We start from the raw sequence: 13,105 nt of genomic DNA on the forward strand, positions 1-13,105 counted from the left end.
AGATTATTGTCCTCCATTGTCCTGCTGTAAAGACCAGTGGTGCCTGAGCTTTAGGTCACAAATTGATGGGTGGACAATTCTCCTTCATGATTTTCTGATAGAGAGCAGAATTCATGGTTCCATCAGTTATGTCAAGTCGACCAGGTTCTATGAAAGTAAAGGAGCCCCAGTCCATCACACTACCACCACCATGTTTGACTGTTGTTATGATGTTTTCATGGTGAAATGCAGTGTGAATAGGGACCCATGTCTTCCAGAATGTTCCACTTTTTGACTTATCAATCTAGATGATATTCTTCCCAAAGGTGTTTGGGTCCATCTAGATGTTTTTTTAGGGGAGACAATTGTGGAATCATGTACATCCTTAACTGTGGACAGTAAGGCCTGCACACCTTTAGATGTTTATCTGGTCTCTTTTGTCACCTCCTGGATGAGCCATCAATGCATTCTTGGTGAAATTTTGGTCGGCTGGTCACTCCTAGGAAGGTTCACCATTGTTTTTTTTTTCCATTTTCTTTTTTTTTTTTTTCACATAATGGCTCTCATTGTGGTTAGCTAGAGTCCCAGAACCTCAGCAACTACTTTGTAACCCTTTCCAGACTGGTCTATTTCAATAACCTTGTTTCACATCTGTATTTGCTTGCATATACAGTACAGTGTATCACAAAAGTGAGTACACCCCTCACATTTCTGCAGATATTTAAGTATATCTTTTCATGGGACAACACTGACAAAATGACACTTTGACACAATGAAAAGTAGTCTGTGTGCAGCTTATATAACAGTGTAAATTTATTCTTCCCTCAAAATAACTCAATATACAGCCATTAATGTCTAAACCACCGGCAACAAAAGTGAGTACACCCCTTAGTGAAAGTTCCTGAAGTGTCAATATTTTGTGTGGCCACCATTATTTCCCAGAACTGCCTTAACTCTCCTGGGCATGGAGTTTACCAGAGCTTCACAGGTTGCCACTGGAATGCTTTTCCACTCCTCCATGACGACATCACGGAGCTGGCGGATATTCGAGACTTTGCGCTCCTCCACCTTCCGCTTGAGGATGCCCCAAAGACGTTCTATTGGGTTTAGGTCTGGAGACATGCTTGGCCAGTCCATCACCTTTACCCTCAGCCTCTTCAATAAAGCAGTGGTCGTCTTAGAGGTGTGTTTGGGGTCATTATCATGCTGGAACACTGCCCTGCGACCCAGTTTCCGGAGGGAGGGGATCATGCTCTGCTTCAGTATTTCACAGTACATATTGGAGTTCATGTGTCCCTCAATGAAATGTAACTCCCCAACACCTGCTGCACTCATGCAGCCCCAGACCATGGCATTCCCACCACCATGCTTGACTGTAGGCATGACACACTTATCTTTGTACTCCTCACCTGATTGCCGCCACACATGCTTGAGACCATCTGAACCAAACAAATTAATCTTGGTCTCATCAGACTATAGGACATGGTTCCAGTAATCCATGTCCTTTGTTGACATGTCTTCAGCAAACTGTTTGCGGGCTTTCTTGTGTAGAGACTTCAGAAGAGGCTTCCTTCTGGGGTGACAGCCATGCAGACCAATTTGATGTAGTGTGCGGCGTATGGTCTGAGCACTGACAGGCTGACCCCCCACCTTTTCAATCTCTGCAGCAATGCTGACAGCACTCCTGCGCCTATCTTTCAAAGACAGCAGTTGGATGTGACGCTGAGCACGTGCACTCAGCTTCTTTGGAAGACCAACGCGAGGTCTGTTCTGAGTGGACCCTGCTCTTTTAAAACGCTGGATGATCTTGGCCACTGTGCTGCAGCTCAGTTTCAGGGTGTTGGCAATCTTCTTGTAGCCTTGGCCATCTTCATGTAGTGCAACAATTCGTCTTTTAAGATCCTCAGAGAGTTCTTTGCCATGAGGTGCCATGTTGGAACTTTCAGTGACCAGTATGAGAGAGTGTGAGAGCTGTACTACTAAATTGAACACACCTGCTCCCTATGCACACCTGAGACCTAGTAACACTAACAAATCACATGACATTTTGGAGGGAAAATGACAAGCAGTGCTCAATTTGGACATTTAGGGGTGTAGTCTCTTAGGGGTGTACTCACTTTTGTTGCCGGTGGTTTAGACATTAATGGCTGTATATTGAGTTATTTTGAGGGAAGAATAAATTTACACTGTTATATAAGCTGCACACAGACTACTTTTCATTGTGTCAAAGTGTCATTTTGTCAGTGTTGTCCCATGAAAAGATATACTTAAATATCTGCAGAAATGTGAGGGGTGTACTCACTTTTGTGATACACTGTATATGACCTGAGGTGGGAAACTGGAGCACCTGGAGGAAACCAATGAGGACACAGGAAATGTGTCATGCAAACTTCACACAGAAAGGACCCAGGAAATTGAACCCAGGCACTTCTTGCTGTGAGGCGACAGCACTACCTACTGCGCCACTATCCGGCCCATAGTAAATCAAAGGTGTAAATAGGGACCCATGTCTTCCAAAATGTTCCACCTTTTACTCATCAATCTAGAGGATATTATGCCCAAAGGTGTTTGGGGTCATATAGATTTTTTCCATTGTGAAATCAAGTACATGTCCACCTAAACTGTGGACAGTAAGGTCTGCACTTCTTTAGATGTTTGTCTGGTCTCTTTTGTGACCTCCTGGATGAGCCATCGATGTATTCTTGGTGAAATTTTGGTCAGCTGGTCACTCCTAGTAAGGTTCACCACTGTTAGATTTTTTTTCCATTTGTGGATAATGGCTCTCATTGGGGTTTGCTGGAGTCCTCAGCAAGAGAGCCTCAGCAATGGCTTTGTAACCTTTTCCTTTTCTATATTTCAATGGCTTTGTGGTATGAAACAGAAGCACATAAAGGAAACTAAAGAGGACACAGGAAGAACATGCTAACTTTACCCATAAAATCAAACCCATGTCCTTCTTGCTGTGAGGCGACAGCACCACCTACTGCGCCACCACCCGGCCCATAGTAAGTAATGTTCTTTTATTGCAAAGAATTCTAATACTAATACTAATACTATCAACATAAGTAAGACATTTCATAACTGTCATAAAGAGTAATGTAGTTTCGATTTTTCTCCAACTTCTGGGATTAAGCTGATGAATTCAAAGTGCAGCAGAAGTCAGCTCTGCACGACAGTGAACATAATTATGGAAATTATATGCATTAAAGGATGAGAAGCCATGACTCAGAGCAAAGCAGCTGTCACTATACGTGCTTCAGAAATCCATGAGTTGCATCCTTTGTTCTGAGCTTATACCTGCAATCTGTCATTGAGTTAATGTTCATGGCTGACAGATATCCTGTGCAGTGTGGACCTAAAATCCTAAACCATGGTGAAGAAATCAGGCTATATATCTGTATTCTAATGCACAGGGGTGTTGAATTAATACCCATAGTGTTTATGAAGTGCAAGGAAAAGCTTGCACACCCTTCTCTGGAATTATTTGTAATTATTGCTCATGAAATATTTATTGATTTATTGTCTGTTTTACCACTGCTTTAGCCTATTTGGAGATGTGATTGGTTCAATTAACTGGGCAAAAAGCAGGAAACACCCTGGTCAAGTTGCCAGTCCATCACAGGGCAAACACACACACACACACACACACACACACACACACATACCTAGGAAGACTTTAGTATCTATCTAGCACCTATGCATGACATTTATAAATGAAATTATTCTGAAATCCAAATAATTCCACATTTATCATCAACTTGAAGCAACAGTGGTGTGAAAAAGTTTCCATTTGTTATTGCTGATTTCAGATATTTAAGCAGAAATGACACAAAAATAGTTTTATATAAAACAGGTATCAGATATGCATATTATCCATTGTGAAAAAGTATTACCTCTTTGGGGGCAATTACTATTTCACACCACAGTTTTATTTCAGCACTGAGAATAGTGCTTCTCAAGTACCTAAAGGATTGTGGTGAAAATACTCTTTCATATTTACTCTTACTCATACTCTTTCACTTTTTATTGTGCAAATACACACTGGATCTAGTGTTGCAGTTAGTGTTACAATTAGTCATGCTTAAATCACATACAAACCCCATTTGCTGAAAATGTTTAACAGCACCGTACATTGAAAATAAAATTTAAAGTGCAACTTTATCTGTATTTGGCAAATAAATTATACATTCAGTATAAAATTCTAGATCTGTCAACTCTCAAGTCTAAATAGTAAAAAAAAATATTATTTATAAACAATAAAAACGAAACAATTAAATAATAAAAAATAAACAAATGTATCTATCTTGTCCCGGCTTGGAGATCTCTCAAATCCTTAACAAAATGTAATCTGTGTTATGAAATAAAACAAACTACACCGTTTCCCGTTTAGCCACAGATCCAGCAGGTTTTTTAATAAGCACGCTTTGGTTTTTTATAATTTAAAAACGTGACAGAACTTTAACGGAAAGCACCAACCAAGCACTGCGTCAATTCTAATTGATCCATCGCATTTGATTGACATCCAAATCTTCCAATTGTAGACACTTTAGATGACATGCCGTAAAACAGTGTTTTTAGATGTGGCAGTAGTAGATGATTTTTTGAAATGCTAAAAGTTTAAGTAGATCAGTGTGTTTTAATTTCTGAATGACCTTATTTACATTAAGTGTTATTTACATTAAGCAACAGTACCGGATTACACATTTTTTTCTTTACGATATCTGATCCAGTGATTTGGACCAAAATCAGACCAATACCGATACAGAGTATTGGATCAGTGCCAAAGTATAGCCCCAGACCTTCACTTTACAACAATCATGTTTGACTATTGATATTATATTTATATGTTAAAATGTGGTATCAACTTTAAGCCAGATGTAATGGGACCCATGTCCTGAGACATTAGGCAAAATGCACAAAGTTTTGTCGAAAAAATATTTTTATGACCCTCAAAATGTTTGCAATAGTGTTCTGTGGACTGATGAGTCAAAGGTATGGCATATGAACATTATACCAGTCAACCATGGTGGAGGTAGTGTAAAGGTCTTGGGTTGCTTTGCTTCCATTGGACCTAAACGGCTCATAATTTATGGAACCATGAATTCTGCTCTCTATCAGAAAATCCGGAAGAAGAATGTATGCCCATCAGTTTGTGACTTAAGGCAGTTGGGTTATACAGCAGGAAAATTATTGGAATTGGCTGACTTGAATCTTTTGAGATGCCTTGGCAAGAACTTAAATGGGCAGTTCATGCTTGAATACCTTACAGTGTTGCCAAATTAAAAAGAAGATTTACACTAATCATCATCTAATTATCATTATGACAAACATTTGATTGCAGTTGTTGCTGCCAAAGGTGGCACAACCAATTATAATGTTTAGATGGACAATTTTTTCAAATGGGTGATATAGGTTTTGAATAAATTTTTTATCATCAATAAACTGAATGATCATTCAATGGCTGCATCACGGAGCTGGTGGATGTTAGACACCTTGAACTCCTCCACCGTCCACTTGAGGATGCGCCACAGGTGCTCAATTGGGTTTAGTCCATCACCTTTACCTTCAGCTTCCTCAGCAAGGCAGTTGTCATCTTGGAGGTTGTGTTTGGGGTCGTTATTCTGTTGGAAAACTGCCATGAGGCCCAGTTTTCGAAGGGAGGGGATCATGCTCTGTTTCAGAATGTCACAGTACATGTTGGAATTCATGTTTCCCTCAATGAACTGCAGCTCTCCAGTGCCAGCAACACTCATGCAGCCCAAGACCATGATGCTACCACCACCATGCTTGACTGTAGGCAAGATACAGTTGTCTTGGTACTTCTCACCAGGGCGCCGCCACACATGCTGGACACCATCTGAGCCAAACAAGTTTATCTTGGTCTCGTCAGACCACAGGGCATTCCAGTAATCCATGTTCTTGGACTGCTTGTCTTCAGCAAACTGTTTGCGGGCTTTCTTGTGCGTCAGCTTTCTTCTGGGATGACGACCATGCAGACCGGGTTGATGCAGTGTGCGGCGTATGGTCTGAGCACTGACAGGCTGACCTCCCACGTCTTCAACCTCTGCAGCAATGCTGGCAGCACTCATGTGTCTATTTTTTAAAGCCAACCTCTGGATATGACGCCGAACACGTGGACTCAACTTCTTTGGTCGACCCTGGCGAAGCCTGTTCCGAGTGGAACCTGTCCTGGAAAACCGCTGTATGACCTTGGCCACCATGCTGTAGCTCAGTTTCAGGGTGTTAGCAATCTTCTTATAGCCCAGGCCATCTTTGTGGAGAGCAACAATTCTATTTCTCACATCCTCAGAGAGTTCTTTGCCATGAGGTGCCATGTTGAATATCCAGTGGCCAGTATGAGAGAATTGTACCCAAAACACCAAATTTAACAGCCCTGCTCCCCATTTACACCTGGGACCTTGACACATGACACCAGGGAGGGACAACGACACATTTGGGCACAATTTGGACATGTTCACTGTGGGGTGTACTCACTTATGTTGCCAGCTATTTAGACATTAATGGCTGTGTGTTGAGTTATTTTCAGAAGACAGTAAATCTACACTGCTATACAAGCTGTACACTGACTACTCTAAGTTATATCCAAGTTTCATGTCTATAGTGTTGTCCCATGAAAAGATATAATGAAATATTTGCAGAAATGTGAGGGGTGTACTCACTTTTGTGATACACTGTATACAGTACATCTTGCCCATCTGGAGGGGGATTCTCTTAAACACTGTGAAATTTAAAACGACAAAGGATTTAATTTGTTTATTGATTTGTTGAACTTTATATGTTGTCGGTAAGCACAATCTTTAATTGAACTGGATTATTCTGTTTTTCTTTCAGCATTCTCTGGCTCTGTATCCAAGATGATGTCCAGTAAATGGAAAGGCCAGCCATGCCTTCAGCCACCATGTGACTGTTGTGCTTCGCCAAGCAGCTAGGGTAATGAGAATATTGTTTTTAATATGGTGGAGTCATGTATTAATATATTCCAATTACAGGTTTTGTAACTAATGGCCAATGCTGTTGTATAAAGGGTTGGGTTGTAAAAAAAAGTCTAAAACTAGATTCTTTACACATTTATTACACATCATTGCTGGGTCTGACCCACTCATACCAGCACAACACACACTAACATGCCACCACCATGTCAGTGTCACTGCAGTGCTGAGAATGATCCACCACTCAAATAATACCTACTCTGTAGTGGTCCTGGAAGAGTACCGATCTTTGAAGAACAGCATGAAAGGGGGCTAACAAAGTATGTAGAGAAACAGATGGACTACAGTCAGTAGTTGTAGAACTACAAAATGGTTGACCAGTGTACAACCGCAAATCTTGTAACAGGGAGGTTTGTGCCTTGCCACAGAGGCAAGAATTTGTTGATGTATGTCGGTTGCCTAATTAAGATAGAATAATAGTGCAGCTACAAGCAAAAAAGGAAATTGTAAGAGTAAAGGGATGGCCAAAATAACAGTTGGGAGAGTATGGAGTCTACTCAAGTCTGGTGTATGAACAGAACATGAAGTTCCACCAACATATTGTAACAGGGTGGTACCATCTCGCCACGGACACACCAGGTGTAGCCCCGCACCTGCAATGTAATTGATAATTATCCCAATTGTAGTATACTCATCAAGGTAGAACAATACTGTGACTAGAGTCATGAAAAGAAAGAGGACAGATTATAACTGAATAGGAATTTAAGGAATCAAATCATAAGTCATAGCCCAAAGCAGAGATGATAAAAAAGATAAGCAAACACGATCGCCAAGAATGACAGAACGAGGAGGAAACACATGCAACCATGTAATCACCTCACAGAGGAATAATCAATAATGCCTTCAGCAATCACAAAACCACACTAAAATCACACAGATAGAAGAAATACAAAGGAGCTACATTTCCAGTAGTGCCAGCTAATCGATCCATCAGCGAGTGACAACCCATGCTCTTGCAAAAAGCAGCGACGACAGGGAACTCAATGAAACCGGCAGCAGCTATAAACAGACTGCTTCTTGATTGGCTAGATGCCACTTGCATCCAGGATGGACCTCTTGTGGCATCTTGTGGATCTCACATCCAAGGTAATTTCTTGTGATGGCTATACTCAAAAGGGACAACAATAAAAAAAACTTACTGTCACTGGCTTTGTTCCCAAAAATAGATTATAATGGCACAGCAGGTGGGCACATTACTGTTTAATATGCCCCCTGCCAGTCTACACCGATCAGCCATAACATTAAAACCACCTCCTTGTTTCTACACTCACTGTCCATGTTATCAGCTCCACCTACAATTACTGACTGTTGTCCATCAGTTTCTCTGCATACTTCTTAAGCCTGCTTTCACCATGTTCTTCAATGGTCAGGACCACCACAGAACAGGTATTATTTGGATGGTGGATCATTCTCAGCACTGCAGTGACACTGACATGGTGGTTGTGTGTTAGTGTGTGTTGTGCTGGTATGAGTGGATTAGACACAGCAGTGCTGATGGAGTTTTTAAACACCTCACTCTCACTGCTGGACTGAGAATGGTCCACCAACCAAAAATATTCAGCCAACAGTGCCCTGTGGGCAGTGTCCTGTGACCACTGATAAAGGTCTAGAAGATGACCAACTCAAACAGCAGCAATAGATGAGCGATCGTCTCTGACTTTACATCTACAAGGTGAACCAACTAGGTAGGAGTGTCTAACAGAGTGGACATGGTATTTAAAAACTCCAGCAGCGCTGCTGTGTGAGATCCACTCATACCAGCACAACACATACTAACACACCACCACCATGTCAGTGTCACTGCAGTGCTGAGAATGATCCAAAACCTAAATAATACCTGCTCTGTGGTGGTTCTGTGGGGGAAGAAACTGATGGACTACAGTCAGTAATTGTAGAACTACAAAGTGCTCATATATGGTTATATGGTAAGTGGAGCTGATAAAATGGACAGTGAGTGTAGAAACAAGGAGGTGGTTTTAATATTATGGCTGATCGGTGTATATTACAATGGTCTATGTTACACATAAACACAGAGTAATTCTTCACTTTTAGTGATTGTCTATGTTTTAACATGTTTCCTTGTGCTAAGAGAATAAGGAAACCTGTAGAATATAAATTTACTTAATAAATGGACAATGAAAATCAAAATAAGTGCACAAAAAATCTGCAGCCCACCATGGAGAAGTGGAAGGAAAGGAAATATGATATCTAATCCATCAGAGAAATAAATTCATTTAACTCTCTTTAGTCATGGCGAGATATTGGCCGGCACGGTGGCTTAGTGGGTAGCACTGTCGCCTCACAACAAGAAGGTCCTGGGTTCAATCCCCAGGTGGGGCGGTCCGGGTCCTTTCTGTGCGGAGTTTGCATGTTCTCCCCGTGTCCGCGTGGGTTTCCTCCGGGTACTCCGGTTTCCTCCCACAGTCCAAAAACATGCCACCAGGTTAATTGGAAACACTGAATTGTCCTATAGATACCTAGCCGCTAGATGCACTAGTGCATTGAAGTGCCGGTCCCAAGCCCGGATAAATTAGGGAGGGTTGTGTCAGGAAGGGCATCCGGCGTAAAAATTGTGCCAAATCAATGAGCGATCATGAGGATGACTCGCTGTGGCGACCCCTGAAAAAGGGAAAAAGCCGAAAGAAGAAGTCATGGCGAGATATTCCACTAGCACAGCACACCAGCACTGGGATTCTGAACTTCCTGCTCTTCTCAGCTCTGGGTGCCCCCTAGCGGGCACAATTGGCAGTGCCTGCAGCAGACAAAATTGGTCACTAACGTCTGCTGGACAGGAAAAGACCAGGCCAGACTGGAAAGGGGTGGGGTCTTTACTGCTGTGTAAGGACCCTGGTTAGTAGCCCAAGGTGCCTGTACAGAAGTGGGGAAGTGTGGCAATTAGTGTGTACTCTTCGTGCAAAGTACTCTTTGTCAAAGCGAATAAGAAGGAATCGGTAAATAGCACACGCGTAGGAGGGAGGCAAACTCTTTACTTATGTAATTTATAGGGATGTAACGATGCACCACAAGACAGTTAAAAATCGATTCACATGTGTAACGATTCAAATAGGTTTACATGTATAATGAATCGATATTCACTTTAAACAGCAGAGGGCACTGGCACTATTCACCTAGCCTGGTTGACGTCACTACAGGGTTGGCTGGTTTGGAATTTTTCACTCAAATTTATTTATGTAAGGATACTTTCTTTATGTGTATTTTTTATTTATTTATTTAATGTGGGATATATTTCATTTCAGTTTTTTTACACAAAAAGGGAAATAGGCAACATTGTTTTGCAAAGTTTGTACCTACCATAAAAATAAAACTCCTTTTTTGCTTCCTGCAAAACTACAATTAATGCCATTCAGTCAGGGTCACCCCTGCTCTAGTGCTTGTTCATACACTTTGCTTTTACTAAAACGGCCCTTTATACCAAGAACCTAATACATTTTCCAGGTAGCCAGTGGTCCCTATTTGTTCCTTTGCTTTTGGGGATGTGAGTAGCACAGGCTGAATGTGTTGTTATCAGTAAAATCCAGCTTGGCTCAGTAAAATGTATCTCTCTACATGGTAGCTGCACATCTGCACTGGAGATCGCTGATCTTGCAGGTGGTAAAAAATGTAAGATCAACATAAAAAAGATGGTTATCAGCTGTGTTCATACAATCATTTATCAGAGCAAATGTTGTGCTGTGGAGCCCTGCAGTGGACTGCCTAAATGACCTCCTAGCAGTTTCTGTGGGAGAGTAATTATCATGGTATTTAGAAAATATTTGTCATTAATTTAGGACCAAACACTTTTGAATCCTGTTCTCAAGTTAGTAGAGTACTATGCAAATTGTTGTAGGTTGACTATGTATTATAATGTAAATTAATAAAAAAAAAAAACCTAAACATACAAATTATTGTCAAAAATCAATTAAAAACACAACCTAAACATAAAAATTATTGTCAAAAATCAATAAAAAACTCAACCTAAACATAAAAATAATTGTCAAAAATCAATAAAAAACTCAACCTAAACATAAAAATATATCCATAGTTGCCTACTAAATAATAAACATGCCAATAGACAATACTGCAAATTTTGTTTTCTTGCATAATTTCCTTTATATTTTAATGGTTGATATTTCAATTGATCTGTTTTATTATCATTTTATTATTATTATTATTATTATTAATAATAATAAACAAACACTTCTTTCGACTGTTGTAATTTTTACTGTGTTATCTACACATTTTTTACTTTATTTAAAGTACTTTGAAATGCATTTTTATGCATATAAATAAAGTTATTATGATGATGATTATCATTAAGAGTAGCATTTTTATAATCATTATTGTTGTTGTTGTTGTTAGGGCACCAGATCACCTCACAGCTTGTACCAAATCCAGACATTTGGCAAGACCAATGCGTATCCACTGCTCAGGCTGATCATCAATCCAGTATTTTAACCCGTGAGCCACTGCTGTGCTTTATTCTCTATTGTGTGAGCTATGATGGGGGAGGGAACACATTAGCAGCTGATGAACCAGACAGTTAAATATACAGATATACAAATATTTAACTGTCTTGTTCTGTGAGCTTGTTTGGCCTACAGCTTTGTGGCTGAGCTGTTGTTGCTCATAGATATGTCCACTTTAGGTTGAAAAAAACTGCAGGATTAGCAGACTTGTTGAAGAGGAGTCTGCATCTCTTAGGTTGTTTTTCCCATTCTTTTGTTTTTCTTAGTACGACTTTGGATAAATGTCACTTTTAGAGCTGTTTTAATACTAGAGAACATAAAGTACTTTCTGCCACTTGTTCTGTGTTTACTCCTCAATCTGTGTGGTGTGGAATTAGAGCTGCACCCTCTAAAAAAAAACAAAGCAGTACGAACCATCATGTCATTTCTCCATCTGTGTGTACTTAAGGTTAGCTCCATGAGCGTGGAGAGCTGGGCCACTAAGACCTTCACCTGCACTCGTCTGTGTTCGCTTTCTGAAGGTTTATCTGTGTATTGACGCAAAGAAGGGATTAGCATAGCTCAAAACAAGGCAGGCTCATCAGCTCCTGCTCGGTTCCCTCCCCCATCCCCCCTCTCACACAAATACAGAGAGAGAATGGGTTATGCAGATATTTTTTAAAAATTCCGACAATCCGTCTTTTTAAGGTATTTGCATTTCATCCCTCAGCTCACAGAGCGTAAACAAGCCTGACAAGCACCAGTGATTCAAATTATTAATCCCTTTCTTTAAAATTCGAATTTATCATGGCTTATCAGGAATTTCCATTCTGTGTGGAATGTGTGTGTGGTTTTTTTTAACTTACAGCTGTAATCCTTATTAGCTGATGTTTGCCTTTTTGCCATCCTCTGTCATTAACTGGCACTGTGCAATTTCACTTATTTTTTGCCTATTTTCTGCCACCCATATGCTCATAGTATTGCTATCCTAATGTAAGCTGTTGTATGGTTATGGGGAAAAAAAAAGTTCCCCCTTCTATAATTTGATCAGGGCCTAAATAACAGTTGTGTGGTCCTAACCAACTTCTAAAAACAAACTTTGATCCCTGCAACATATTCCAAAAAGGTTTAGACAGGGCAAAATAAGTGTAAAAAGTTTATACAGTAAGATCCCCAAAGGAAAATTGCAAGCAAATCAACGCTCATAAGGTGCGGGTGATTGTCAATCAAGAGAAACTGACAGATCAGTAATCTCCACCTCCATGCCCCCTCTGTAGGCCATAATGGCGATGCAGAAGGACACGACACTTCTCTACTTCAGAAAAGTCAATCAACCTTACCAACAATGCTCAAGTCTGGACCTACATTGTAAGTCAACTGGTAGTGCTCAGCCCTGTCTTTTAAATCATTGGCCATACCGTCGTCCGCCCAGTGGCCCTCTATGGCACTGAGTACTGGCCGGCATCTGTAAAGCATGAGCAAGTCCTCCATGTCATGGAGATGCGGATGCTCAGGTGGAGTCTGGGGTTAACGCTGTGGGACCACATCATCAACGAGGACATCCGGAAACGTCTGAGCATCGCTCCTATCCAAGAGAAGATTAGAGAGGCGAGGCTGCACTGGTGTGGACAGCCCTGCAACTGAACCCTCAAGGGTGCCGACCAAGGGGAC

At 40.8% G+C, this 13,105-nt stretch overlaps 1 protein-coding gene across 1 annotated transcript in view; it reads left to right on the forward strand.

The window, feature by feature from the left end:
• gria1a (glutamate receptor, ionotropic, AMPA 1a) overlaps nt 1-6,957 on the forward strand; it is a 162,394-nt gene extending 155,437 nt beyond the window's left edge. The window contains exon 17 of the mRNA XM_063000558.1: nt 6,832-6,957. The gene's annotated coding sequence lies outside the window, so the exon portion shown is untranslated. The remainder of the gene's footprint in view (nt 1-6,831) is intronic.
• The last annotated feature ends 6,148 nt before the right edge of the window (nt 6,958-13,105 follow it).

Source organism: Trichomycterus rosablanca, chromosome 8, assembly GCF_030014385.1.
Source record: "Trichomycterus rosablanca isolate fTriRos1 chromosome 8, fTriRos1.hap1, whole genome shotgun sequence".
Lineage (NCBI taxonomy): Eukaryota > Metazoa > Chordata > Actinopteri > Siluriformes > Trichomycteridae > Trichomycterus > Trichomycterus rosablanca.